We start from the raw sequence: 14,840 nt of genomic DNA, 5'->3' as shown, positions 1-14,840 counted from the left end.
AGAAAGAGTAATTAGAGAGCCGCAGGCCCTGTGAGGTCCAAGAGGCTCCATGGCAGGCCCAACCCGCTTCCTCCCTGGCCCAGGAGTGCAAAGGGTCCCATGGAGCCAAAGACACAGGCGGCCAGCCTACCCAAACCACTGTGGCCACCCAATACCAGGCCTCCTTCCTCTCCATTTTCCAAGGGTTCTGTGTGGAGTGCAAACCAAAGCCCATGGGAGAACCACAGGCTGGGAGAGCCTTGATGAAAGGGGCATCACGACTCACCCCGCCAGCCACAGGGAGTCCACCTGTCAAGTGTCCAGGTTTCCTTATGCTCAGGACGCCCAGGGCTTTGCCACGTAGTGTTGGTGGGGAGAGAAAGGCTACATGGACCCTCTACTGCAGCACTGAAAAGGAGGCCCTGGGACCCCTAGGACCCTTTGTATTTTTGAGCCAGGATGAGTAACTTCCTCTAATGGCAGAGACCCACATGATGTGTCCCAGAGCCAGAAGGGCTGGGAGAAATCCTGGAGAAGGAGAGACGGTGGGAACACCCTCACCTTCAAGATGCTTAGGGAAAAGCATAAGCTTCCCCTGGGCATGGAGTGAGAAGCCACATAGAGCACTGGGCCATGAGGACCACGGATGTGGTGAGGGCTAAAGGGTTAGAGTTAGGAGTGGGGTTAGGCACCTTTGGTGGTTAGGATACCTACTAGCCTACTCTAGATACCTCCTAGGTCCCATGGTTTTAAGGACTCAAGAGATAGGACCAGAAAGAGATCTCTGCACAACACTGCCAATCAAGAAGAAGGCACCCACTGTCTCTCACCCTGCAGGCAGGATTCTTGTCCCCACACAGTTGGGGGCAGCCATATCCCCGGCAGAGCTCTGTTTACTATTAGCTAGCCTCAACACAGGACAGTACTGTGTGCTTGGAGCTTAAATCCCCAGGTCTGTAGGACCCCAGGTTATCAGTCTGAAGCTATTTTTTCCCCAGTGCTAGGTTTCCTATCTTGAGCTGGCAGGGCCCCCTGGAAGCCTCTTGTGCCCCCATGCCAGTTCTGCATATACAAACCAACCACCAGCAACACCCCCTAAATCATCACTCTGACTATCCTACAAAGCTGCCCTGTTGCAAGGGCCCCCATCGGGCCTCAGGGTCAACAAGACTGAATTCCAAGACCTAAGACCCTGGCAGAGCTGCTCTACTCAGAGAAGCCATTTATCACTCTGAGCTCTGGCCCACCCATCTGCTCCACCACCCTGGCCAGGACCCCACAGCCCCATCGCCAACCCACCCGGCCTCTCTTTGGCAGGAGCTCCTTCACCATCATCTGCCAGGATTTGCTATCTGCCTGGACTTCCAGGACCCTCTGTCCCAACCCAAACTCTCTATATCTACCCTGCCCTTCTCTCAGCTGTTCATAGAGCCCCATGAAAGGACAAAGAGAATGGCTTCTCCATGCAGAGCAGTCAGAGCACGGGCCATTTTGTAGGGTCCTCAAGACTCCAATGAAGTCTTACTAACTTGGTTTTGAGGGCACAAATCTGGGGCAGACACAGGTCCAGTGTGCCTCGTTCTGGACACATGGCTGACACTGGGCTGTTTCAGCAGCCACCGGGGCAGGCACTTAGCCTGGGCTTCTTTGGCAGAGAGCTCACTTCCTGGCATGGGCCAGTAGAGGCATCTTTGGGTCCCTAGGTCCCACAGGAGCTCAGGCAACCATGTGGCCTTGCCTAAAACTACAGTCCCAGGTAGGGTGCTAGGTCCCTGGTCCCTCTACTGCCTGTTCCCAACTGTCTGGAACTCACGTGCACCAGATGGGCCTTCGGTTGGGAGCAAAGGTCTTCAACTTCTAGCCCATGATTCTGCATTGTGTGCTTAGTGCGATGATTTGGGACACTTCTACACACTACTAAGTCTGACCTAAAATGGAAAGGGCAGGAAGGGACCATTAGGGACTAGTAGTGGAAGGTGGGGGAAGTGGAAACTCAAATAAGAGCCCTCTTACCTAGGAGATGGTAGGGTGTGGGAGCTCCCCAAAACTCCAAGATGCCCCAGCCACTGGGCACACACTCCATGGGGAAATGGTCAACTCTGACTATGTGTGGGCAGTCCCTGTCCCTGCACAGGGCCTGGACTAGTGGCAGTGGTACCAAGGGTTGAGTCTGAAGTCCAGACATGGCGTATCAAGGGTCTGGAATCTGAGTCCCCAAGACCTCAGACCACTTTTCTGGCTTTGTAGAGAGAAATGGAAGACTTGTTATCCGAAGCTCCCTCCTAGACTGAGTGCTGGATCCCAAGTTTGAACCCTTCCTGAAAAACAGTCCATTTTCATTTTATATATAGCCCCAGTAATCTTGTACTTTCCAGAGCCTGGTGTCTATGGCACAGCTCTGTCGCCCAGTCCCGGGCATTCCCTCCCAAGAACTTCCCTCTGCTTTCTATACTCAGTGTCCTCCATCCATCTTCCCAGACCTCTTGACTGAAGCTTAGGGTTGATGAAGGACTATACTGTCCCCAGCTCTAAGAATGAGGTCACACAGAAACTGCAGAACCCCAAGACCTAGCGATCTTTAGCTTAGCTGGACCAGCTGGTCCCCACAGCCACAACCACTATGAGAGGAGCTCATTTATTCGGGGAGGCAATTGGTCTAACCTGTCATGGGCGCCTGGGACAGCTTTGGCTGAGTAGGCCTGTTGTGAAGGTGTTTGTGGGAGAACCCAGGTAACTAGTCTTGAGAGTTCCCAGGATTCCTTCTGCCTGGTGCCCCAGTGCCCTGGGCGCTAATGATCTCGCCATCTCTGAGTGTCAGTTTCACCAGTTCCCCAGAAAAAGCACACTCCACCTATAAGTGGCTTTCTGAATGTCTCCAGTCATAGGAAATACCAGCCAGGATGTCTCCACAGGGGACATAGCCTTCCAGTGAGACCAGGCAGTTTTAGAAGCTTGGGGACAGATGTGATGATGCTAGCTGGCTTCACATGCTTCCACTTGCTTGCCTTGGTACCCATTCTTGCCCACCTCTCTTGGGTGAGGTGGGGAGAGCCTGGGCTATTACCAGCCCTTCTCATCCTGCTACTGTGGAAAAGAACCCATGGAGTAGGGCTGGATTCTCTGGCTGTATAGGCTTAATGAAAGCAGAGACACCCAGTTGCAAACGGAGACAGTGTATTCCACTCACCCCGCCCCAGGAGTACCACAAAGCACTGGACAGCACAACCTCTTAGTGCTTGTGATTGTAGATGCCCAGCCTCACCATCCTGAACCAGTTTATCCCTCAAATATTCTGTGGCTCAGTCTTAACCTGCGTTGCCTCTGCCATTCACTAGTTGGCAAGTCATAAGAAACTTCATTTTCCATTTGAGACCAGCTGAGCCTGGTCCCACCTTGGTGGAAGCATCCAGGCTAGGTGGATCCAAAGAATAACAATGGCTGCCAGAAGAGTCTGAATCCTAAGGGTCATCCATGGCTGGAGCCCTTTGCTTCCCAGGGGCAGAGAGATAGAAGGTGGGATGAAGGTCGTGGGCAGTCAAGTCCACCCTAGCAACTTGGAAGAGAGGTGGGCTTCCTGAAGGCTGTAACCAAACCTGGGGTGAGGGGCCCTGAAACTGCCGGAGTAGCTTATGAGCAGAAAAGAACACCAGATAAGCCTGAGCTGACCTCTACTCCCTTCTTTGTTCTTTTCAGGGGGTCTCAGAGAACCTGGCTGTAGACACTACCTATTGGGTAGTGTCTACATTCTCTCCCTCTTTAGGACCAAACAGGAACATCCATCCATGCCAGGGCTGGGCATAGCTACTCCTCCATGGCCAGCATGCCTGTGCGTATGGATGTACTGATTGGTCTGCTCTCGGTGGCACATGTGACCCTGCAACAAACAAGCCCAAACAAGGACAACAGCCTACCCAAGTGTCCCCATGCCCTGGAAGGGTGGGGGCCTGAGAATTGAGAACAAGGTTGGCAGTGGTACCTGCCAGCGGGTCCCAGGCCAAGCAGGCAAGGCATAGCAGCTGAGGCTGCCATTTTCCAGCTGTCAGGACCAATGGAGATGGAAGAAGACAGCTGAGCAGGGAAGGACAATAAGAGCATCCTCCTGGAGAGGCAGGACTTAGGGTGGGGAAGAGAGCACAGAGAGTGAGGAAGGAGAGGTTGCCAAGCCCAGGCTGACCAGAACCCATCTTGCTTGCCATCTCCCTCATCCTGGAGCCCCCAAGCAGGTTCAGTGGTCTCCTTGGCTAGCCAACTATTATGTCTCCAGAGAGAGTCCCCAAATTCTGGCTCTGGGTGTAGCCATGGCTGAGAACCCACTGCCAGAGCTGACAGATCCTTCCCTTCACAGGCCCATAAATGGATCTGGGGACAAGGGCAACTGAGGGGGGCCACCAGGAAAGAAAGAGGGAGCTGATCTGGGAAATCTGAGAAGGCCAGTTGCTCTGCCATTTTTATTTCCTGTCAGGTCAGCAGCTCATACCCTTTTTGGGGTCTCTCAGAGTCTGCCCATCCCAGCTGTCTCTCATGCCCACATTCCCTACCTCTTGAGAAAGAGTGCTGATCTCTCAGGCTGGAAATAGCTGTGCCTTGTGTCCTGAGGAGGCCCCTAGGGACATCAGGGACAGCAATTCTTCCCTAGAGGGGCAGCTGGGAGGGGCACCTCAGAAAGATCCTATGTGGTCACTCACACTGCCCCAACTAGCTCTGGCCTGCCTGCCTCTGGCCTTCTCTCTTTGTCAGGGGGTCCTTGGTCCTGGACTTGTGGGGAGCAAGGCGGGTGGGCTGGAGGAGAAGGTCCAAGGCAGGAGCCTGGAGCAGCTGTTGGGACAGAAAGAACGTGCACTGCGGGCGGCCCAGCAGGGGCAGCGGCCCTGTGCCATGTTTTGCGCGTGATGTTTCTTTCCTGGAGGCCCTGGCCTCAAGCACCCTCACTTGCTGAAGTTTCTTTCTTTCAACTGCATCCCGCTGCCCGTGTTTGCTTTCCTTGGTCTGGGATGGGCAGCCGGGGAGCCTGCTCTGTGCGACTTGGCTTCTTCCGAAGACCGCTTCCTGGAACACTTGGCAGGGTTCATCCTGGGAACCGAACCATCCTCTCCCTCCTCCCAGCCTCATTCTCCACTCCCAGGCAAGACACCCAGGACTCAGCTGAGGGTTCTGAACTGTGCAAGTAAAGTCAGGGTGGGACAGAGGTCCAGACTTAGCACTGTCCCTGTGCTCGGAGCCCTGACTTGGGGAATTTAGGTTGAAATAAAATTGTACTCTGGCAAAATGTCCTCAGAGCCAAAACTCAGCTCCTCAACTCCATGCATTGTGTTCTCAGTTCTTAGTTGTTAAATAAGAAGACAGAGCAGCCCCGCCCAGCTCTAGCCAGTCCTAGGGCACCTATGTAGCAGCTCCTCACCCTTCTCTAAGAACCCTACTCTCTGCCCTTTCTCTCAGGGTCTCAGCTTAGCTCAGGGCCTAGCTCTGTATCCATCCCTACTATCCTGTCCTATTTTGGTTTTCTTAGTCCAAGCTCATGTGCGAGACCAGAGCTCAATCTCCCTTTCTGTCCCTGCCAGCCCCTTCCTGGACTTTCTCCTGGCAGCATGTGGTGGACATGCAGTAGGGATCTGTGTGAGAGTCAGGGTTAACCTGGCCTTTGGCTAGTCCTTTAAACAAAGAGATAGTAACATCAACGAGTGGGTACAGTTTCTGTCTATTAAGGTGCCTTCCTGAGGCCACATGCCAGCTGGGCTCTGGACCAGCATGAAGGGCCCTCGCAACATCTTCCCAGCATCCTGTGGGAGAGGCCGGGGCCCTATATGACAACACATCCTTCCTCTTTAGCATCCACTTGGGAGATGGTGGAAGAGAACCAGAACTTTCTAGGAACATGAAGGCTATGTGTTGCAGTCAGAAGTGAAGAGGTACTCTGGAGAGATCTCCTTAGAGTTTCTCATAGGCTTCCCCACAGTGATATGGCCACTCACGTCCATTTGCTGGCAAAAACTGGGCAAGGTATGTAGTCAGATGCCCAGAATGACCTAGTCCTAGTCCTTGGAAGTTGTCTATGTGGAAGCTTTCCATTCCCATGGTCTTTCTGAGTCTCCACTCTGTGGAGGAACCTCCTTAAAGTGACTGGGTTTCCTCTCGATAGCTAGAGCAAGAGGCTCTCTGGGGCATGCAAGGCTGGTGGGTAGTATCTGCAAGCCAGGCAGGCCCATGTCCTCATCACATGGAAGTTGACAGGGTACTCCAAGGCCTGTACCCTACCTAACCCACCTCAAGACGGGGAGGCTGAAGACATGAACAAAGGGAGCTGCTGGCACCTCTGGGTGCCCATGGTGGTGGTAGGTCTGGCCATAGCTAAGTCTTCCAACACGTGCTTCATGACTGTTGATCACCACTTGCTCAGTTATATACCCAGGGAAGTCATTTTTTCTGTGCGGAACAGACATGTACACTCTAGGATCTCAACTCTGAGTAGAGTATCTTGTAGCACACTACACTCTTGCAAGGTGGTGCGGGGCATGCCCTCTTCTGCAGCGTCTCAGTCCCACTCTGGAAGACTGCCAGCACTCTCCCCTGCCCCTGCCTCCTTTGTCACCTCTGTAGGAGTCTTGGCACTGAAGGTGAGGTCCACGTAGTCTTATGAACACCCCATTCCATGAGAGTAGTTCTGGTACGCCTCTGTAGCACCCGGCCCCAGGGCACCCTGTAAGACAAGGGGTAAGACCCACATATGTACCAGGGACTGCCTGCTCCATGGCTCTGGTGGTCTACATTGGCTCTGGAAGGGATCCCTGTCTGAAATGCACATGTGGAAATATGGCGCCTGGAATTTTTTCCTTTGGAAAAAAAAAAAGGAAAGAAAAAAATTGTTTTAAAAGGGGAAAGATTGATGTTCGCTTTGCTTTCCCACACTTGGTTTGGAGCCAACGAGGTGGTTTGAGAAGAAATTCTCCTGTCCGTTATTAAATGTAACCGAACACGGTCTCCATGTACAAAATCACAGAGGGCCTCAGGCACGAAGTTCAGGAATCTTCTTCCCCCCACTGCAGGCAAGACATGACAGCTGTGCAGGGGCTGGGGTAGTGGGCCTGAAAGGTGGCCAGAAATGAAGGCAGAATGGCTAGCCAGTAGCCAGGAGCTGCTTACAGCTGACCAGTCAGGTCAAGGCCCCAAAGCTGCCCAGGCTGTGGGTCAGCTAGACTTAGCTCAGAGATCCTTGGGACACAAATTGCTTGATGCATTCCCCAGGACAAATGGGGTTGCTTGGGACTGTCCCAGAGCCCCTTTATGTCCCAGCCAAAGTGTCCCACTTTATCTTGACTGCAAGTGAGTTACCCAGCAGCTGCTACCTGCAGGGCAGCCCACTGCCTGCTACTGGTAGGACTCTGTCTCCAACAAAGAAGAGGACTGGGGCCAACCTTGTCCCCAAATGGAGCCCGGGTCTGTGTTGAGCCCAGATCAAACTCTGTGGATCTGTTTTCCCCTAGCTGGGAAGAGGAGCAGGTGGGAAGAGATATCACAGGGTGGTGTCTGCTTAGTGCTGGCCTTGCCTCCAGGGCTGTCTGGCCCCATCCCTCTTTCTCCTCTGAAAACACACCTGTGCACACAAGTGCACAAAGGCCACAGCCTCCCAAGCCTAGTCTTCAGAGATACTCAGCCTTGTTGCCAGTAGAAATGAACAAATGTTTGGGGTTCACCACCTTCTTAAAACCCTTTCTTCCCATAGGTCTACACACTCTCTAGAGCCGCTCGGACGGACAGCATAGGAGGGGTCACTTCCTTGGTGTTCCCAGCTGGAAGGAGGGTTGGGTGTCATAAACATAGGCTTTTGGGGACCCAGAGAATTAGTGAGGGGCATAGGACAAGACCAGAAACTGGTTCCTATTTAAATACCTGCTGAAATTGATACCCAAGGGTCCTACAACCTGTCAGCCCAGCTGAGCAGGGACAATGATAATCACAAAATATCAAGGATTTTGGTTTCCTAAAAAAGGCCTTCCATGTGGCACAGTGAGACACAACTGTCTGGATGCTCCTGCAGGTGCTCCCCAACTTTGATGTTTGTTAAAAGAAGGCAGGGCTGCTGGGCAGTGGTAGCACACGCCTTTAATTCCAGCACTTGGGAGGCAGAGGCAGGCGGGTTTCTGAGTTGGAGGCCAGTCTGGTCTACAGAGTGAGGTCCAGCTAGGGCTCTACAGAGAAATACTGTCTCGAACTCCCCCCCCCCAAAAAAAGGCAGGGCTGAGACAGGAGTCTCCTGTTGCAACCTCACTCATTAGGTTTGCCCTGAGTAGGCACACAGCTTCTGAATGTCTGGAATATCATGCTGGCTCCAGGACAGCCAGAGCATGCAGGTCTGCTGCTACCCACCAGCTCAGCCATGACTTCATTTGCCCTTAAAACACCAGAGGGTGGTACAGTGGAGGCGCACGCCTTTAATCCCAGCACTTAGGAGGCAGAGGCAGGTGGATTTCTGAGTTCGAGGCCAGCCTGGTCTACAGAGTGAGTTCCAGGACAGCCAGAGCTATACAGAGAAACCCTGTCTGAAAAAACAAAAAACAAAAAAACCAAAAAAACACCAGAGGGTCCACTTGGTGGGTAGGTTTCTACCAACTGTACAGACTCCCCCACTGTACAGTCTTACTGGTAGCTGTCCTATAAGGTAGTGGATCAAATGCACCCAACATGGAAAAAATTACTGATAAAATAAAAGATGCCTGGAAAATATACATTCAGATCAAGAACATGTGCTTTTTAGGACAAGGGTGTCTAGCCTCTGTGCCACATTAGATGAAACAGAACTACCTTGGGCTACATATAATATAAATGTGTGCCCAGTACTGACTCAGCCATTGTGAGACATGGCTCATACTGAAACCTTCTGGTTGATCTGTGATCCAAGTCTAGCTAGCATGTTGCACTTTATCCAGTGACCCTAGACCACAGGGTAGAATGAGTGCTCACTGGAGCAAGACAGGTCCTCTAACCTTTCCTGCAATGACACCTCTGCTCTGTCATCCAAGACCATAATTGCCCACCACCAAATTAGAGTTAAATTAGCCATACATCAGGGTCTCTGGAGCTGGGCTCCTGGCTGGCTAGTGATGGTCTGGAATGTTCCTGTTACTGGAGGTTTCTATGTTGGATGTTTTAATAGAAGCATCCAGATGTCACCCTAAATGGCTCTGTGTGCCTAGGAATTCCAATGATCACAAGTCGGGATTCTGACCAGGATCTCTTTATGTTTGCTCTACTCCTAAATCTATGGTTACTATATCTGGTACCTTACCAATGAACTGACTCTCTCCATTGTGTTATGCCTGGACTCCAAAGGATCAGAAGTTCAAGTCATCCTTGACTATGTAGTGAGTTTGAGGCCAGCCTAGGCTACAGAAGACCCTGTCTTAAAAATAAAACAAAACAAACAAACAAAAACAGGAAGCTCAAATTGAAGCTGCCTGATACAGTGGCCAAAGTAAGCAGAGACCCCTAAGCCTGCAAGTGACTGGTCTTAGGTATCTCCAGTCTGAAAGTGTCTCCTGTGATTTTTCCTTAAACACGAAGTTTGGGGAGATAGGCCATCTTCCCGAGCAGGGACTTTCACTAGGTCACTGTAAGCAAACAATAAACAGAGTGTGCATCCCTGGGCTCCCAACCATTCCAACTCAGGGACTGGGACTCTCAGTGTGCAGAAGGGGCCTACTGACTACTGGGGCCAGCATGAGCCAGGGCCAGGCAGGCAGGGCTGCCACAATAGCCCAGGTGTAAGATAATGAAAACCGGGTGTGGGGGCGACAGGGAGGGGAGGAGGGGGCTTCAGCCAAGCTGGGAAGGCTGCCAACATGGGTGTCAGACCTGCCCCCTTTTTCCCAGCATCCCAACTCAAGAGATTTCCCTGGCAGAGAGGGCCCTGCATCCCTTCTCTCTGGATACCTCTGTCCTCTCGGGACGTGCAAACATCCATTAGCATGTGTCTTTGTGCTAGGCTCTGTGCAGATTAACAAATGCCTGTAGTACTCTCAAAGCAGTCTGGACCCTACCCACCTAGAGTCCATTCAGTGTCTATGCCTACTTGAAGGTTTGAGACTACTGGTGGGGTGAATGGTGTAACTCAGCCCCAGCTCCCTCACTACCCCTTTGTAGTCTGTGGAGGGACACAGATTGGACAACAGTCAGATTGGAAGGAGCCCCACAGAGTACTTTCTTGACCCAGGGGAAAGGAGAGTATGGGCTTTCTGGAAGGAGCTTACTCAGGACAGGGGCCAAGGTGGAAGGACCAAAGTGGTCCTGGGAGACAAGGAAGAAAGAAGATGGACTTGCCCTCAAGGTGGTCCCACTGTGAACTTTCTGCACCTGGCTCACTTCATGGGTTCTGTGGTAGCACAGGATTCCATGACAGTTCTTGCCTATCCTGAATTAAGCTAGGCTGCAGCAACATAAAAGATGGCTGTGACAGAATCTTTATACCATAGTAATTAGTGGACAAATGGGGGCTTTTTTTTTTCTTTCTTTTTTCCGAGAGCTCTTTGTTTTAGCTTCTCCATTCTGTAGGATGGCTGGGGCCAGGTCCTTCTACAAAAGACAATCATTAGCAATGTTTCCCAAGAGCTTGCTAAGAGGAAACTATTCTGTCTGTTTAAACAAGGGCAGATCTGACACACTAGAGGCCTTTCGCCCTGCCATGGATGCATGGGAACACAGAATACTCCCTAAAAGTCCTGCAGGAGGATTACTGCCTCAGGCAGGTCCCTTCTACCTGTCTCTCTCACTGTGAAGGGCGAAGGGCCGGCGCCTGCTAACTTGGCTGGGTGGGATTAGCCCACATACATTCCATTCAGCATTCTCCAAACAGAAGAATCTTAATAGGAAATTAACCTTAAAAGGTGAGGGGGTCCTCCCAGGGCCACCTTCTGCAAGAAGCAGCTTGTCAGGGAGGAGGAAAAACAGGAGTTAATCCCCATAGCCTTCCTGGGAGCTTTGCTGATGAGACTGTCACAGTTCATGATCCAGCCTGGGCCTCCCACCTCTCATGCTGTCCGTGGCCTGGGGGCATGGCAGTGAGGGGGAGGGAGCATAGGGCCTGTGACATCTGCACCTGAGAGGCTCCCTGAGAAAGGGGTATGAGCTAGAACTCCAGGCTTCCTTGAGGCCAAGAGAGTCAGCTGGGGAAACTGAGTCTCTGGGTTCAAGGGCACAACAGAAAAGGAAAGGGCAAAGACCACAATCTATCTCATTTTCCCTCAGGTGGCTGATCCCATTTCAAAGCCAGCTTTCCATGGCAGAAACATGTCCTTTGTGGTGAAAAGCTGAAGGGTGACCTTACATATGAGGTTCTTTCTTGCCCAGCCCCCATTAGTCCTACAAAGAGAGGGGTGTAGTGGGGGTGCACCTGAGCCCAGCACTCTGTCCCTGGGTGGGCCAGATGCTGTAGAGTCCAAAGCAGGTCCCCCTCCTCCTTGAGCACGCCTGGCCAAGAAGTGCTGCTGCAGATGTCATTATTACCAGGACCCATTTACAGGGTGCACTTTGTACTCGCACGGGTTTTACAATCCCTTTTATTAGTCATAAAAAGGGACAAGAGGAGAAACGGCAGCATGTTGGGGCTGGAGCCCAGCTGCTGCCCTGGCTGGAGTAAAAGGCCCAAAGCTGTGTAGATAAGTCTTCAAAAACAGCCCCAGTCAGACCTGTTCCTGGGATAGGGTCAGGGGATGGATGGACCCTATCCCAGGAGGGTCCAAGGGAATGGTCCCTTGGACCCTCATGAATCATGGGTAAAGAGCAACCAGGAGCTCCAGAGAGCCCAACACTTGGGGCTTCAAGGGGCTTCATGAACAGAGAGAAGAGTAATATGGAGGGTGGGGATTCATGGGTCTGCACTGCGGTCTGGGGGCATCTCTATTTCTGAGCTTTCTTTTAAGCACATGAGATGGTCTGGGCTGCACAAACCTTCCATCTCTTGTATGTCAGCTTCATGGGTCACTATACCACCTCTCCTTCCCCTCTCCATGAACTTTAGAGTGTTCCATGACCTCTAGCTGTACCCCCAAATAATAAGTGGCTTTTAAGCGCATCTCTCCAATGCTGCTTCTAATTTGCCAGAGTTCCAGGTAGCTGACTCAAGGAGTCAGAGCTGTAGAGAGTACCTGCCCAAGTCCTGGATTATGACATAGGCATTCAAGTGGCAGACTGAAAGCAAGACAAAATACTGGGAAGGACATCTTGGACAGCCCCCACCTCAGTGCCTGTAACAGGGGCACTTAACCTCTCCCTACCCTGTACCCGGCTACTCCATTCCTCAACTTTCTACATGGACCCCCAACTTTCTAGTTGTCTAGAACCCTAGGTCTGATGTGCTCAAGATGCCTGGGAATACCTCTTAGGATGCAAGAAGGTATCAGTCTAGGTGAGGCCTTGGCATCCCAGGAGCCCCACTCAGCCTGTTTCTGAGCTCTATGATCAAGGTCATCCCTGGGAATTAGTATGGTTAGCAAGCAGGTGGTGCTCTCACCCCCTAACCCCACTGCCCTTCCACTGGGGAAGAAATGTTCCTAATATTGAAGAGCAAGTGGCTTTGCAAGGGCAAAGAGGCTACTCCTGTCTGATGAGGTCCCCCTCTAACTGGTTCCTTTTCTTCCTCAGCACAGAACTTTCGCCCCATCTAGGAGGGGAAATGGGAGAATTCAAATCCCACAAGGGTTGTGGGTAGAGCTGGTGGCCACATTCAGTGGATGACGCTGTAATCGAGGTCTTTCAGAATAGCCAGTTCCAGAGGTGTGAGGACCTCTCTGCCTCAGTCTTATCTGGGGAGGTGGACTGGGGCTACTGGGTTCATCGAAGACTTGGTGTAAAGTCTTCAAAGTGGTGCTCTTCTGGGCCAAGAGTCTCCTATCCCTGGTACCAAGCCTGGAGCTAACACAGGTTTCTGGGTAGCCTCTCAGGGTTTTTACAGACCCTTTTCCCAATTTGTCTCTTGACAGCTGTAAGGCATGATCAGAAAGTGGGTTCTGGACCCACCCAGGTCCAAAGCCTAACCATTATGTTGCCAGCATACCCAAGGTCAGTATTAAAGGCTTGGTGGCTACTCCAAAAGTCTCTGTTCAACTTTCTAGAGTGGGGCTGCCCCCTCCCACAACGAGTGTTTTCCCTAGAGTGGGGGCTGCCTCTTCCCACCGCCAACTGATCAGAAGGGGCCTCCCTCAGGGCAGGATAAGAAAGACCTGAGTCTTTGGGGTCTGCCCAGAGGCGCCCTGCAGGCGGCTGCTCCCTTCCCAGGCCAGAGTTTCCTGGAGGCCCAGGCATAGCCTCCCCCACCACCATGGAAAGCTGACCCTAATCAATAGGACCACACGCTAAATAAATCACTCAGAGGCTTAGTGCTTGTTCCTGCAGAGGCTGTAATAATAGTATTAACAACAATGTTCCTCAGAAACCTGGCAGAGGCTCCACTTGTGGGTAGAGATGGGGCGGGGGCAGGGGCAGGGAGCTAACTGGCGTCCAAGGCTGGGGCCCTGCCTCTAGCCTCTGCCCACCCACTGGACCCTCAGCAGCCCAGAGCCACAGTCCAACCCTGATGCTCTTTTTCTACTCAGTCTGCAAAGCTCAGACACAGGCCCACCCACACAGCCCAGGACATACCTTAGGATACATACAACCATGTTCAGGGTGGTTTCTGGCCATTCCTGAATAGGACTACAGGAAAATGATGGAGAAAGAGACTGAGATACCCCAGGAAAGACTGAGAATAAAATGAAAGCAGTAAAGAGAACACATTAGAGTTGGGTACAGGTTCACCCCTTACTACTCAAGGCCCTGGTCTTCCTTAGATTCATCTCTAAACTACCTCCAAAGAGTCACGAGGGATCTGGGACCACCAAGCCTGGCAGCCTAGCACCCCCCCAACACATACACACACTTTTATCTCTCTACAAGGGACTGGTTAGTTGGACATTGAGAGCAAGCCGCAGAAGATATGGGGCCTCTGTTTCTCTGTCCCTTTGTAGGGTGCCTAGTGAATGAATGATACCCCATAATGTTAGGGTTGCAAGAAGTGACTGCTAAATGAGCAGAGAGGCTTATCTGTTCCACTGAGTGCCTGTTCTGTAAAAAGTGTGCCCCAGCAATCAAGAGCAGGCCTGAACCAGGGTCCAGGAGGTGCCCAAGCAGCTGTAGAGTCATCAGGGGGGCCAAGGCCAAGCCTACAGAGGCATCAGGTGGTGATTTGCTTCATCCCAAACACCTACCACCCAGAGGTGGCTGGAGTCCTGGCTGGAGCATGGAGAGAGATAAATTGGACCCTCTCTACATGTCTGACAGAAGTGAAGGGTATTCACTGAGCGGTGCAAACCGCTGTGGGTCCAGAGAGCCTATCAGCTCTCCCTCAGTGGGGGAACCTTGTAGCCTCTGATATGCAAGGCCCACAGATGACTAAGGGTCAGGGAAGAAGCCCTGGCTCTGGAGAAGGACCTGAAGGGCACAAGGGAGCCTGGCACCCCATCTGCACTTTGCCCAGCTCTCTGATGAGGACTGGTAGGAACACCAGGGGGGAGAGTCCTTAACTTCATGTGAGTTTCTGAGGGATTATTTAAGAGGGACCACTCTCCCAAGCCTGATCTTATGCCATGGTTTGGGGGAAACTCTGAATATTGAGACATTTAAGACCATTGAGTTCAAAGATGCCAGAGGACAAAGGTCATGAGTTCGTTATCTCTGGTTTCACTTCAGTCCCCCAAAAGAAGGCTAGTAAAAGGAAGGAACATAAGGTCTCTTCACTAGGCTTTTCCCTCCATTGCACAGGGTGGGGAGCTGAAGAGAGTCCTAGAGTCCTAGAGCAGCTTGCACACAGTCAGAACCTGTTTTTTTTTTCCAAAGGC

The 14,840-nt window shown here is 52.0% G+C and overlaps 1 long non-coding RNA gene across 3 annotated transcripts in view; it reads right to left on the bottom strand.

Moving 5' to 3' along the window:
- LOC116100982 overlaps positions 1-14,840 on the bottom strand; it is a 32,974-nt gene that overhangs the window by 16,952 nt on the left and 1,182 nt on the right. For all 3 annotated transcript variants that reach the window (XR_004122757.1, XR_004122755.1, XR_004122756.1), the window contains exon 2: positions 6,566-6,673. This is a non-coding gene — a long non-coding RNA (uncharacterized LOC116100982). The remainder of the gene's footprint in view (positions 1-6,565; positions 6,674-14,840) is intronic.

The sequence above is a fragment of the Mastomys coucha genome, unplaced genomic scaffold (genome assembly GCF_008632895.1).
Source record: "Mastomys coucha isolate ucsf_1 unplaced genomic scaffold, UCSF_Mcou_1 pScaffold21, whole genome shotgun sequence".
Taxonomy (NCBI): Eukaryota; Metazoa; Chordata; class Mammalia; order Rodentia; family Muridae; genus Mastomys; species Mastomys coucha.
Note: the sequence above shows the minus strand (reverse complement) of the source record. Positions and strands in the feature narration are given on the sequence as shown.